This window comes from Furipterus horrens, unplaced genomic scaffold (genome assembly GCF_987537825.1).
Source record: "Furipterus horrens unplaced genomic scaffold, mFurHor1.1.pri manual_scaffold_6, whole genome shotgun sequence".
NCBI classification, from domain to species: Eukaryota; Metazoa; Chordata; class Mammalia; order Chiroptera; family Furipteridae; genus Furipterus; species Furipterus horrens.
Genome location: NW_028327176.1, coordinates 174,983,700 through 174,999,354, shown reverse-complemented (window position 1 = coordinate 174,999,354; position 15,655 = coordinate 174,983,700).

Genomic DNA, 15,655 nt, shown 5'->3' with positions numbered 1-15,655 from the left:
GTGCAGAAGGGTTGATGCATATTACCTAGCTTTCCATTTCCAGAAGCAGAAGCTTATTAATAAAAACAAACTCCTGTTTTGTTCTTAATTATTCACTGTATTTCTTGACTACCAGCTATGTAACTGAAGTAATTTAATACTACCATCTGCACCCACCATTTTCTTGACTCTCAGACATTCTAATAGCTATTAACAATTCCACTGCTTTTACTGCATTTACATTGCAAACATTTATACTACTGGCATTCTGTTTCGTGTTTATAATCAAACATTTTATTGTCTCTGTTGTATTTTTTAAATTATAAAAAACATGTAATTTTATCACATAATAACTAGATATGATTTTAAGGATACCAGATGATGTGATTTGATTGATAGTATATAGGGAGACATGGCTGCATCTCATTCAGGAGAGAATGTTCCAAGTCCACATCTTTCTCTTTCACACACACCAGACACTTCCAACAACTGGTAAGTTGCTCAAGTCAGCTTCATTTCAGTTTTAATTTTTACACTAGCACCACTGCTTTCTTATTTATTTTCTGCTATTTTTTTAGTATTTCTAATAATTATAATTTATATTACTTATTTTTCAATAACACTCATATTTTATTGTCATTTTGATATAGCTATATGCACTAATTTCATTGTTCATTTTTATATTTTTATACCATGGTTTTTCCACTCTGTGCAACTAATTTTTGATATATCTTCTGGGCAGTAAGCTCATATCTTTGTTTAAGTTCTTTTGCAGTCTTTTTATGCCTTACACACATTTTCTCAATTAAAAATATTGTGATTGCATCAATTATCTTATATTCTGTAGGTATACTTTTATTATCTTCTGACTTTTAATGAGGACACTCTTAGAAGTTAAGCAGTTGAATTTTCCCCCCTTTTTTGTTGGCTATTTAGTAAGTTTGTGTGTGTGTATGTGTGTGTGTGTGTGTGTGTGTGTTTTCTAAATGCATATGACACTTTTTCTTGAATGCTTAACCTGTCTTTAGAAACAAATATCACTGTATATTGCAATATATGACTCTGTTGCTTGAAACAACATGCATATATCAAGCTGCATTCTCAGATACATATTTGAATTTTGGAAAATTTCAACTATTATTTATTGAGACTTTGGGGTACTGTATATATGCCTCACCCAGAACATATATCTGAACTTTTAACACAATAAACTCAGGCTGAATATATTTTAATTTGCTTAATAGTTGTGATATGTTTACTTCAACTGCCAAATATGTATTTGGTATTTTCTTACCACTATGCTTCTGATTAAGCACAAAGTTTAATAGGTATTGGATATGTCTGTCACTCTACTCTATTGGAGGAAATTATTGAATTGCTCATTTGCTCAATGTTGCAATTTTTTTTTTTTTAGTTTTAGTTAATATAGTAGAGCTTTTATATTAGTATACGGAGAAGCAAGCTATGATTTTGAGGTTCTCTTTGTAAAATCCAAATATGTAGGTATCTGGTGCACATAGCAGATAATTCTGATTATAAGCATATAATTAATATTGATATTTAAAAATTATTTTACATAATTTGATTGACAATTTATGCTAGAATGCAAAATAGGTAAAAACATAAAGTCAGGAATGTTTAAAGGTACATATTACTTTAATTGCGTAGGAAAAGTTGATAGACAAAATAAAGCATGTTTTTGAGAAATATCAGTTATTCCAAAACACTTAGTGAAAAATTTCTTCATGGCATACTACTGGTCAAGAGATAAAACCAAGTCCTGAAAATTGCAGTTTGTCATTTTAAAAGAACTCGTACCTCTTATTTATATCACTTTTGGTTGTGCACAGCCTAAAGGATATACTCATACTATTTTAGAGAATTCAGTTAATGTAAACTATTTATTTTATTAATGTTAATCTTATTCTTTTAATCATGTAGAAGTTACTCTCTGGACCCGAGTATTCTTACCTGAAAATTAATATGTGTTTGAATTACTTGAATTCCTTAGCTCTAACACTAACTTAGATCTAAAATATATCTTTATTGCCATTCTTGTCCCAACCCCTCAAATGATTTCTTTCTCTCTTTTTTATCTATCATCTATCATTTACCCACACATACTGCATACACACATATCACATTTACATATGCATTTTATATATAAATATATTTATAACTAATTTTAGGTTAACTTACCCAAACTTTCACTTTAATGTAAATATTATACATGGATTTCTATGTTAAGAAGCAATATAAAAGAAAATATATTTATTAATACAAATATGGCTTCATTTAAACAAATACATATTGAGGATTAGAAAAATTTATTGCTATTTAAACATCTTAATATGCTCTTCAATATATTCCACATAAACTAAAAATATTAAATCTATATAATATCCTATGATATTTAGGCACTCTGATATTGAATAGAATGCAAATGCAAAATAATAAGCAACTAAAGAATATAATTTGAAAAAAATGATTGATTCTTGATTCAATAATTTATTTTGTCCTAAAACCATTTGTATATATATTTAATAAGATATTTTATACATTGCACTAAGCCATTAGGTATGCATAGCAAATGCTTTTGGCTTCATTTTTTAAGTTCCCACAGTGTTTCTTTTGAAATTGAATATCTAATGTAATCATTATTAAATAATGTTAAATAAATCGAGCTTCTCTGACATAGATGGGTAATAAATTCAATTTTGAACTTACTTATTGCTCTAGGTCAACTAATATTTTTCTCTTAGAATATGGAAATTATAAGCTCATCTTATTAAACTATAAGTATACTAATCTTCTTCCACATATAAGAAATGGTTAATCAAGGAAAAATGTAGAAAAATGTAAATATGACTTATTCTTTGTTTATTACTTGAATGTCAATAATAGCTTTTATGTTCAACTCCTGAAAATTATTGACCCCCATTTCCTCTTTTAACTTGACTTGTAAAAGATGTTTATATCAATGATTGTGAGTAGCTCTTTGATTTCTCTAGTAAATATACTCTAATGCTTTATATATATATTAATTTAAATGAATAAATATTTATAGATCTTGTATACAATATATACAGTTACTTTAGAAACATATAAATATCTAAATATGAAAATATTTCCCTGGATATATTTTTCTTCATGTGGCATGATTACTTCATATCAGCTAAAAGTCAAGAAGTCATTTTAATACTCTGTACCTCATTCCAAGGAGACTTTGTTACTTAGTCACTATAGTTCTCTCTTTCACTTGATACTCTTCCTCTTTGTTATTGAATATAGTGATATTGGGAGTCAGAGTCCAATAAGCATATTAATCACAACTTCTTTTTAAATTTTATGTATAAATTTGAAATTCTTTTCTTTTGTGTTAAGCTATAAAAACCTGTTATTTGAACTAAAGCAAAGAGGCCTGAACTAATGTAGAAAAATGCCTTTTCCAAGTTCCAGATTTTATAGCACTAACTGAAATATTATTCAAGCCCTCAATCTCTTTATCTGTATAAGGAAGTAATTAAAAATAAATAATCAAAACTAACATTTATTTTATTGTTATCACGTACCAGAAATTGTGATTAGTTCTTCTTAGCATAGTAGATATCATCAATATCACAATGATTCTATGATAGATACCCTTTATACCTATTTTAAAGATGGTAAAGGGAAGAGGAGGGAAGGGAAGAAAATAAGCAAGTGTATGCTTTTTGTTATTTAATTCACATTTAATTATGAATCAAAGTAAAACAGAATGATAAAGTTTGTTTGCTTAATTATAAGAAATATGATAGAGTTTTTTTTGATATAAGTATATAGCTTTTGTATCCCCTGAGTCCATTTTGGTGCTTGCATTTACAGTTTTTATTATTTATTTAGTTATATATATTTATCTTTTTCATCGTGGAACTCCTAAATCTATGGTTAAAATTTAGTGAAGTGCTCTGTTCATAAAATTTGTGTTGAATCATTTGTTCATTTCTTTTTTTTCCAAATGAAAAGGAAGAGTAAATTTTAATTATTATTATAGGTTGAAAACAGTGACTCATATCATGAACTCTGAGAAAGAAGATAACAGCTAAGAAGTATTCCCATTCACTAATTGCACTCAAATTTAAAAACCAGCCTAGCAGCCATTTCTACGCAGGGGCCTCTCTGGCAAACTGCACTTCAGGGATGAGCCTGCCCTGAATTACCTGCATGCACACTGAACTGCCTGCCTGCACTGTTTTGCCACCTGAGTCAGCCCTTTTAAAGGAGTTCCTGGAATCCTAATTCAACCAAGAGGACTGAGGCTTTCCCCAACCAATCAGAGAGGGACTGCTTGCTATATCCCCTCCCATCAAGTTTTTCACTGCCTTATTAAGAGTGGCTCCATTTAGGATCAGTAAGTACAGTACATTTTGGGCCAATCAAATTGTAAGGATTTGAAGTCTTCATTTGCATGAGGACAAGCCACTCAGGCACTAAGGGTGGTGACTTTTGCCTATGTAAGTCAGCTCCCCTTCAGCACTGTGAGCACACTTTCCGTTTCCACTGAAGACTGCAGACTGCATTTCTCCGTTGGAGCCCTAAACACTGACAATTTCTCACCGTAGTGAGCATAGCAGAACAGCACAGGACAGAACAGACTTGCGCAGAGTAGATAGAACAAAGCAGACCAGGTGAAGCTGAGCAGAGCTGTCTAGGTAAAGAAGGGAACGGCCCCAAAGCTGGCTCTAGGGCCCAAGAGCCTTGCAGTTTTCACAGCAGGTACTATATCACAATAGAGCTGTTTGCACTGAACTCAGTTTCCTTCTTCACTGCAACCCAAATTGGGGATTTCTGTTGGGGTCAAATTGATGCCAATGACCATCTATTGACATTATTTATATAACATTACTTTTATGTGAAACAAATACATGCGATGTGATTTTTTATTATCCACTATTGATTCTTTTAGAAATTCAGAAAATAATTCTGAATCTAAAAAATTGTAGTTTTAAATTAAGAAAAATAATCTTGAAATATAAGTGTAGAAATTTCAATTTTTCTTGATTTAAATACCATTTTTCTTTTCCCAGATATGAAACATTTTTATATAGAAGATCCTTGTATTATGAAACAGTTTTTAGTTTAGTTTTAGATCCAGGGCAAAACTTCGAGATAAAGAAATCTTTCCAATATATTTAAAGAATGAATTATTTAGGCATTTTTAAGACCCCAAGGAATAAAGATATAGTAAATTGGTTGTAGTTTATTCAAATGGAAAGCATAAATAAATTCATATTGTATTGCAAGCCAAGCAAGCACTTTGGACATATAATACACAGATTATGTCATTTGGAAAAGAAGTGTGCACACACACAGAAAGAAATACACACAGAGAAGAAGCCCATGCATACATATACATAGATGCATCAATGCACATATACACTTATGCACATACAGAAATACACATATATTGCGTAGAAGAAGTAGTGCAGCTTTTAAAACCTTGTAATCTGAAGCTAGGACCCCTGAGATTAAATCCTTACTCTATCACTCACCTTCTTCACCTGCAAAATTGGATTACAATAATGTTTACTTCATGGGCCATATTTAAGTATTACATGAGTTATTCTTTGTAATTATTTTAGAACAATGCTTGACAAATCAGTAAGTGTTGCTAATTCTCAGTGTGATATTTAGTAACTGTTAGCAAATAGGTATATTTAGTTTTAAAAGCATATACAGATAATAGTGCCAGAAATATATTTTGAAGAGCTGAATTTGCACAGGTATAAGTAAAAAATTAAGTGATTCCAATATACATACTTGCTCAGAAATGTTACTAACCATATAATCCCTTAATTGAAAATTATTCCATATTTTCCCTTATACATTACACATGTGATACACCATATTATGTTATACAGAAGGATAGCAAACATCAATTAAGACACAAGGATGATGGTAGTAGAAGGAAAAATTTTGTATGATATTAAGGTGGACAAAGGAAATTGTGGCATTTCTTGTTCCACAGTATTGTCCTACCAATTAAGGGAAAGAAGACACTACTACCTAAGTATCATCTGTAGAGCATAGTGGTATGTGGACACAAGATAAATGGCATGGACTTAAATGCAGATTACGGAAGCAGGCATGTAAGGCAGCAGAGAGAAGATATACTTGGGGAAGATGCATTTTGAGCTAACAGAACTTGCTGAAATATTGAATGTGAGATATGAGAAAAAAAGGATGCCTAATTAAAGAAAATATATTTTAGCATAATTAAGTGGTAGAAAATTGGTGTTATATATTGAGATAAAGAAGACCAGGAGAGTGAGAAATGCAAGGAAAATAAAGCAATTAAGCTCCCATAAATTCACCAAATGCTCTCTTATAATTAGTAAGAACAAGAAAATAAATTTATTTTTTATTTTTAAAATCAGTAAATTAATAAATCATAAACTATACTTACACAGCAGGATAATAATGCATCATTCGTAGTATATGGGATTTGCTAACTTTCTGAAACTAAAGATAATGCTAAGCACATTCACATTCTAATGACATTACAGATGAGTTGCTAAATACTCTGTTAGGAGCTTAGCAATGGATGATCATAGTAGTTCTCTGATTTATCTTTCACTTCATTAGAATAAGTATTATTTGCAGAGAATTAATTTATGCTATAAACTGCCAATTTCTTGTAGTGAATTGTGGTGTTTCTTTCCCCCCCCAATAATGGTTTACCAGTGAAAGGAAAGAAGGCACTAAATAAGTACCATCTGTAGAACATGATGGTATGTGGCCATATGGTAGATTAGCATTACATTCTCCAGATGGCTGCCTGGTGAACTGGAGACTCATAAGTATTTCCCCAGGTAGAGCAGAAGAGTGTAGTAGAAGAGATCTTCAGATGATTTGGCATGTGTCACCTGCAATTTGGGGAATCATAGTGAATGGTGTTGCCTTCTTGCCTTCTGAGAATTCTATAGATGGGGTGGATAAGCAGTGAATTCTAAACAACAACGAGAACTGAAAGAACAATATAAAATCATGTATTATAATATGGACAAGAGATAAAACTCTAAAACAAGAATACAGTAAGACTAAAAGTCAAAGAATGCAAATATGTAGTATAGAGTATGGAAATTCTATCCAAAGAAAACTGTTGTCATTGTATTAAAATTTGATGCAGTAGATGTTTAGGCAAGTAGAGGTATAAAAGTTATTATATAATTTAGAATTTTTGAATTCATCAAGGTAATGATTACGAATTTAAATTTTAATAGAATTAAAATTGTTTAGCGATTATATTTTCTTCAATGTGTTTTCATGAAGAAGACAGCTGAAGATAGAGAACTAAGAATCTGACTCGATAATTTATTTACAAAGGATAAAAAAATAAACTCAAAATCCATAGTCAACAATAATGTATTGTACACCTAAAATTTTGTTAAGAAAGTAGATATCTGTTAAGTGTTCTAACCACAATAAAATAAACATTTTTAAAAGAAAACCTGTCTTTAAAATAGTACATCTCTAATAAAAAATTCACTATCATATCTACCAAAAAATAATTTAAAATGCAAATTTACATAGTTTTCTAAATAATTTAAAAAACAGGAAGCTACATCCTGATCAGAACAAGAAGAGAAAGGAAAAGTACAGGCTAATCTCACTTATAAATATAAGGTAAAGCTCAACTAAAGTTCTAATCTCAGTTTGTTATAGTTGCATCTGTAATTTATTTAAAATGTATACTTACAACATGACAAAGTTGAATTTATTCTGGGAATGTATGGTTGATTAATATTTTTAAAAGCATGATTTGCCACACTAAAATAATAACAAAGAAAGAGATCAACATCCTTAGTAGCAGAAAACTATTTGACAAAATTCAAAATTTATAAAGACAATATTCTAACAGGTTAAGCACTGGCAGGGTCATCATTATTGTGATATAAAAATATCAAGAAGAAAATCTATAGAATATCACACTAAATGCTGAAAATGTTGAAACCATTCCATTTGAAGTCAGGAAAAAGCAAAGACTTCTGTCAACACTCTTATTGATATTATGCAGATGCTATAAAGTAAGAAAAAGAAATAGAAGATATTATGTTTGAAAATTATGCAAAATAATGCCTTATTATCTGAAAAAATAAAACAATAGAAGATTCAAAAGAATCTACAGCTATATCATTGAAATTAGCAATGTTGCTGTATTTAGGTTCAACATTTAAAAAATTGCACTTTAAAACTAACAATAGTAGAAAAATGTTTTTATGATACCACTTACAAAAGCACACAAGGTATCAATGTCCTTGAACCAGCCTAATGAACATTGTGCAAAACTTCCTTTAAGAAAACTGTAAAATATTGTTGACAAAAATTAAAGAAGTCATAAATATTTGGATTATATTATGTTTATGGCTTGAGAGAAGCAAATAAAATTTCCTTGATTTGATCTACAGTTTCAGTGTTCTCCAGAACAAAATTCGAACCTAATATTTTATATTGTAGCTTCTGTTGTTTGCTCAAGATAATTGTGAGGTATAATAGATCAAGAACAGGTAAAACATATTTTAAAGGAAATTACTGAGGATGGTGGACTTGCTTTACTATATACCAAGATTTATTTTAAATCTACAATAAATAAGATAATCTTGAGTTGTCACAGATATAGAAGTGTGACAAAATAAAACAGAAAGCCCAGAAAATGACTCACATATAAATGGTCTTGAGAGTTAATACAAAGTGACAATACAGAAAAAAGAAGCAATGGCCTTTTCAATAAATGGCACTGGGATGTTTAGATTTTCAAACATGAAGAAATTAATTTTGACTTCTACTTCAAACTTTACGCAAAAATATATTCCAGCTTGATTACATAACAATATGAAAGGGCAAGAGGGGTAGTGAGGGAATAAAGGAGAGGATATATTTATGATCTCATGGTAGAAAATTGTTCTTAAACAGGAAGCAATGAATTAAGCATAAAGAAAGAAATAGATAATAGTAACTGAAGTGAAATTGAATGTCTCTTTATTGAGTGAAAAATACATTTCCAACATTTTACAAAACAAAGAATTATTTATTTTAAAAAAGCAAAGCATTATATAAAGACAAAGAACTTATCTCCAGAGTACTTGTTTAATTTTTTCAAATCAATAAAAAAAGATGAACAACACAAGGAAACAATAGGCAAGGTATTTGATGAATCATTTTATAAAAAAGACTAGCCAAGTAGCCAATATACTTATGAAAAATTACTAAGCTTTTCTAATAATTACAAAAGCCAATTAAAATCACAAAAACATGTGAGCTAACTGTTGCCAATGTTTACACATTGATGAAAATTCAAATATGACAAGGATTTAAAGTAATAAAAACTCAAAATCAAACCTGATTAAATAACTTTGACAAATTATTTGGAAGTATCAACTGGTGTTGGACATAAGCATATATCTTTTGTATTAGCAATTGCCATCCATAGGAGGATACTTAAACAAAATGCAAATTTGTATGTATCAAAAAATGCATACAAGAATATTTTCCATAGTGCAATTTTTCAATTACAGTTGACATGTGATATTATATAAGTTTCAGGTATACACCCCAGTGATTAGACATTTTATAACTTTCTAAGTGGTCATCCAGATAAATCTTATACATTGAATACAATTTTTAGAACCCCAAACTTGAAAAAATTGTCAAATAAGAGTGAATAGATAAATCATTTATAGTTAAGTAAGAGAATACTATGGAGCAGAGGTAACCAAATATCTTCTTTAAAGGGATAAATAGAAAAATGTTTTAGGTTTTGTGAGACTTGTTTCTAATTTAACTTCTAAATTCTCTTGTAGCATGAAAACAGTTATAGGTGACTGTGACTATGTTCCACCAGTATTTTATTTTAGAAACCATAAAGGCCAGAATTGGCCTGAGGCCAGTAACTTGCTAATTCCTACCATAGAGGAAGACAAAATAAAAAGCAATAGAAAATCTACAGCTGAACAAAATATTGATGAGTCCTCAAAAAAAAAAAAATACAATGTTGAATAGATGAAGCCAGGCTTAAAAAAAAAACCATAATTCTAATAAAAGCACCTTGGAGAAATGACATATTCTAGATCTGGAGGAGACAATATACAAGATGAGCTTTAGCATCTTATGCTAGGAGGTAATAAAGTGCCCCAAAAAGAAAGCAGTGATGGAGGGATATATTAAAAGGATACATTAACCATCTAAAGGACTTCCCAGTGACCAGCTCTGAAAATATGTAAGCCATAAAATAAACAACAGAGTACTGGATTATAACCCAAAGTATAAAATAAATATCCATGAGTCCATACTGATATAATTAAATGCTTGAATAAATAAATAAATAAAGGTAATAACCTAATCATCCATACAAAAGAATTCTAAATAATTTATGTAGTTATTCTACCATAAGGAGATTCAGCATTTCTTAAGGTAGGCTGTGCACAGTGACTTCCTTTCAAAGACTAGAGTATGGAAATGGAGTGAAAAAAAGATTATCTTTAGAATGGTGCTCTCTGACAAACACTCATTCAGCCTGGTGACCAAGCTTAACATTACCAGTCGTAAGTCAGACAGAAATGAGTTGTAGAAAGCCACTGCTCTGCTAGTGTTGTCATATTGTAAATACTAAACTCAGGAGTGTTTGTGAAGGGAAAACTGAGAAAACTTAACTGTTGCATGTAACTGGAATCTTCATCTTGGAATGGAGTTGAAAATGCTGTAGGACCAATGGCTATTTACTGCTTTTCATGAACATTAGCTCACATGTAATGGTGTGGGGGAGAGAGGAGGAATTGACTATCTTAAAAACTGGATCAAAAAGCTAGGTTAAGGAGTGTGTGCACATTGGAAAAGTTCTATTTAACGTTTAAGTTACATGCATGATGTAGGAACTCAAGTATGTACCCTGGATATGATGTGATGGGAATGGCCCACACCTCTGTGGTCTTTTTATTTTTTTTTCAAGATCATGATCCCAGTCTAATATTGAGAAAAAAAATCAGACAAACCCAACTGAGGAGTATTCTACAAAACACCTACCCTCAAACCTGTCAGGGTCATCAAAAACAAAAAAAGTGTAAGAAATGATCACAGTACAAATGAGCTTAAGAAGACATCATTATTAAATGTGATGTGGTACTTCAGATGGGATCCGGTTATAGAAAAAGAAGAAACATTAAGCAAAATCAAAAGAAATACAAGTAGGAACTTTAGTTCATAATTATGTATTAATAGTGAGTCACTAATTATGTTAAATATATACTACATTATAAAATCTAAAGAACATGAGAAACTGGATACAGTGTACACAAGAACTATCTGCAACTTTTCTGTAAGTCTAAAATTGTTGTATAATGAAAGTTTACTAAAATATATAATTTATGACTCCATTTATTATGTAAAGTCAAAGAAAGCAGTCAAAACCAAACAATAGTGTTTAGACATACATGTGTGAATGGTAAAATATAAAAGAAAGCAACAAAGTGATTTTTCTTATAGTCAGGTTAATAATTAACTTGTGAAAAAGAAACAGCAGTTGGGAAGTGGAATAAAATGGATTTTAGAGATGCTGGCAGTGTTTTATCTATTGATAACAGAAATTTGCTTATAGTAAGTCATTAAGCTGCATATTTTTTTACATACTTAACTATATTTGTGCTAAATATATTTATTCTATCTATCTACCTACCTACTATCTATCTATCATCTATCTAGGTGAAGAGATATCATTTTGATGGAATGAGGAGATTCCAGCCAAAGTCACTAGGGGAATATGGTGAGAGAAATTAGTTTAGCCAGATATCATATCACCAACATCAGAGAACTCTGCAGGCAAGAGTTCTTGCAGATGTCTTCCAAAGTAATTCTGTCTTATGATTGATGAGAACTAAAATGTGAAGGTCTACCGCAGAGAGAGCACTGAACAAGATTACAAAAATATCACTTTATGTAGATTTCTTTTACTTCTCTCTCTTCCTCCGGGCAAAAACAGGCCCTGATCATGGAAGGAAAAAATAGAAAGAGCATATTGAAAGAACAGATCATGTATATTTTCTTTCTTAATGAGGTTTCCAACTATGGATTGGCCTTTTTCTGGGGAAAGGAAGAATATTTAAGTTAAATAAAAGACTGGTGTATTAATATGAGGCCATACCAGACTTGCTTTAGAATGCCAATTCCATAAGACCTATACCTGATATTGTCAAACTTTTGAGATTAGAAAATTTCAAAACATGCTTATTAGATAACATTAAAGCCATTCTGTTTGTAATTATTAAATTCACCCCATTAAATTTTATTGCAATATACATCTCAAACATCTAGTTTGGTTTAAAATGCTCATGTATGTCTATTTTAAAAAATAAAACCATTTAGATGACATATATGTTTTCTTTCTTGCATAAACTACACCAATGAGAATTTTTCTATTGTATTTTTTTCTGTATCTGGTTGCACTGAAATCTGAATGAAAATTTGCAAATACTAGTAATTACATGGGTATTAATTCCTTCTAGATGTTGGCCATTTTGCTTCTTTCAAGCATTTTCAGCTTTATAATTCATATCATTAGATAAGTTGTTTTAAGAAACTCATATTTATATTTATTAAATCTTTACAAAGCTTTAAAATCAGTTTTCATTAAATGCTAACTTTCATGTATTATTATTTCTTATGTTTTTATAATGTGTATGCATTTAAATCTCAAGCTCATTTGAGAACAAATATCAGTGACACTTGGCAAGCTTTCAAGTGTGGAAGAGGTGTTCTGGGCATCTGTAGCATGTGTTAAGTAGTTAACACTATACAGATTTAGCATATCAATTAAGTAAAGATCATTTAAAAGTTTTCTACGAACTGAAGTTTGAGTAGGCTTTCCGGTGGTGGTGTCACGAATATAGTTTGATATATCTCTGGCATTCTGGAGGGAGGTTTATATGCATAAACTTGAGGTGCTGGTGGTGCATAGATGTAAGTTCTGAGAATTGATGAGATTACCTAGGAAGAGAAAATGAAGAAAGAAGAAAGCTTAGGGAAAAGCTCTGAGGAACTGCAAAATTAAATTCATCAAAGATGACACAGAATCAGGAAAGCAGAAAGACAGCAGAGGCTGAAGTAGGAAAAAATCCAGGATAATCTGACATCACCTACACCCATTGTGTTGAAAAGGAGAGAGATCAATGTCACCTCTGATCTATGCTTCTGAGGGTGAGAACGGGATAGAAACTGAAGTGACCACTGGAATTAGCTCTTGGTGTCCTTTGGTGACTAAGACCACAGCATGTTTATTATTTACTGCCCTTGTGAAGATGTGAGACAGATGATAAGAGTTTGGAAAGATAATGGGAAGAAAGAAAATTGAGATAGCAGTATAATCTACATATCCAAGCCATTTTGATATGAGGAGAATAAGAGAGTAAATACAAGAGAAGGGATACACAGAAATATTTGAATATGTATAAAAATTTAGGGTAATAATATGGTAGAAATGGCCAACTTGAAAATGCCTAAAATAATTGGGTAATCCAAGAGAAATGTCCTATATAGAACATAAGTGGGAGTATTAACCTCTAGAGAGACATTTAGTTCCTAATAAAAAGAGGTAAATGGGAGGATGTGCATGCTTCCAAATAAGGTTTCAAACTTTGGAAAGATAAATTCAAATAATCCTTAATTGTTTTTATTTTCTCCATAAAATACAATACAATGTAGTCAGCTAAAAGTGACTGCATTGGTCTTATGGTGGGGACCAAAGAGTATGTGAGAAGTGTGACAATAGAGGAGAAGGAATGAATAAAATGACTTTTCTTAAAAATTCAAAATAAGCTCCCAGGGAGATATTTGGGCCTATGTAATATTAAATAACTGAGGTTTAATATAATATATTTAGAGTGAACCTTGTCACCTAGTTTATGTAAATTTTTCCCGTCAAGTTTAACCAAGTTTTTGCAAGCAAAAACAAATATTTGGTTCCAAGCAGAATATGGCTTTTGCCAAGATAAAAACATGTGGAAATTTATAAAGGAGGGATTATGGTGATGGACCATAGACTCTAATCTGTATTAAAGCAGCAGAATGCATTATTAATAAATTGTGAAATTATGGCAGAGGTACTGGATTGGAGTCGTTTAATGTGAAAAGTTTAACAGTAAAATACTTTTAGAAAATCTTACTACTCCATACATGGGGAATCTAAGCTCACCAAATTAATTCTTTCAGGACATCAGGCAGATAACTTTGTAACTGAAATATCTTCTCTTTTGATGAATGGTAAATATACTTTGACCAAAATGTCTTCCCTTATCTTTTGATGGGTGGTAAAATATTTTTTGGCTGAAATACTTAAACAGGTTTAACCATATAATCCCATGGCACATTTTTATTAATTGAAATGAGATTGTAGATTAATGAACCTCGTTTAATAGTGCCTAGTGTTTACAAATAAAGCATGGATGTGGAGGTGCTTAAAATAGAAACAATCAATTAGAACATTTATTGCAGAGAATAACAGTCAACTGAGGTCAAGAGAAAGATACCAGAGAATAATTACAAATATACATGTTGCTATTATAGGTCTAGTTTTAAGGATTAGCTTTTTGGTTATAGTTGTGAGACCTGTCCAGAAAAATAGAGACATTTATTAAAGATACAAGATACATTGTACATAGGACAATGACACTTCAGTACCCTTAAAGCAGGCACCTTGGGACCTCACACACTGCTCCCAATCACCATCAGCTGCCCCATCATATTTTTTTGGATTTCATCGACAGTCTGAAGTTTTCCCTTTCAAAGATGATTTTACTTTTGGGGAAAGCCAGAAATCACAGGGCATCAAATCTGGGCTGGAGGGGGCCAAGTCACCTGGGTGATTTGATGTTTTGCCAAAAAAATCTGCATGAGACAGACGTGGCACATGAGCGGGCATGTTGTTGTGACGCAGCTGCCAAAGACCAGTTGCCCCTAGCTGCAGCCTTCTGCACCGCGCAAATAGTTTCTGTGAAAGAAGGTTCAAGTTTAGCACAGAATTTGATGCAGTTTCATTGCTCTACTGGCTCATTTTGAATGCTAGGGTCACACAGCACACATGCTCAGTCATGGTGTCTACCGCCCCCCACTGACTAGTATATGAAGTCATCATTGTTCCCACGTGCATGTTCTAGTCCACTCTCCTTGGCTTCCAGGTTACATCAATGTCATGCAAACCTTTCTTGTTTTATTAACAATGGTTGGAATTTTTTCAGACAGACCTTGTATATCGATATTGAAATGTCATAAGTTTGCTAAAATAACGTTTGGTTTGGAGCAGTCTTTCTTAATTTGTCCATATTCTTTCTCCTTAGAACATTGCCCATGGTCTAAATATTGCTCCTTTTGCTTCAGATTGTGTGTTCCTTTTTTTTTTTTTTTTTTCTACAGGCTGTTTTCAGCTACATGCAAATTTATGTGAAATGTCATGAGCCTTTAAGAGGAGTCTCTTAAATTCAGGCTGTGATGACTAAATCAAATCCTTTCTTTCTTGCTTGCTTAGTCTCCCCTCCACACCAAAATGTCTACAAATGATTAGATTTTTTTTCTTTTTTAAAGCTATTTTCATATATATTGAAGCTCAGTGAGTTCTAAGGCCCAACTAAAATATTCTTTTGGAGCTAGGATACCA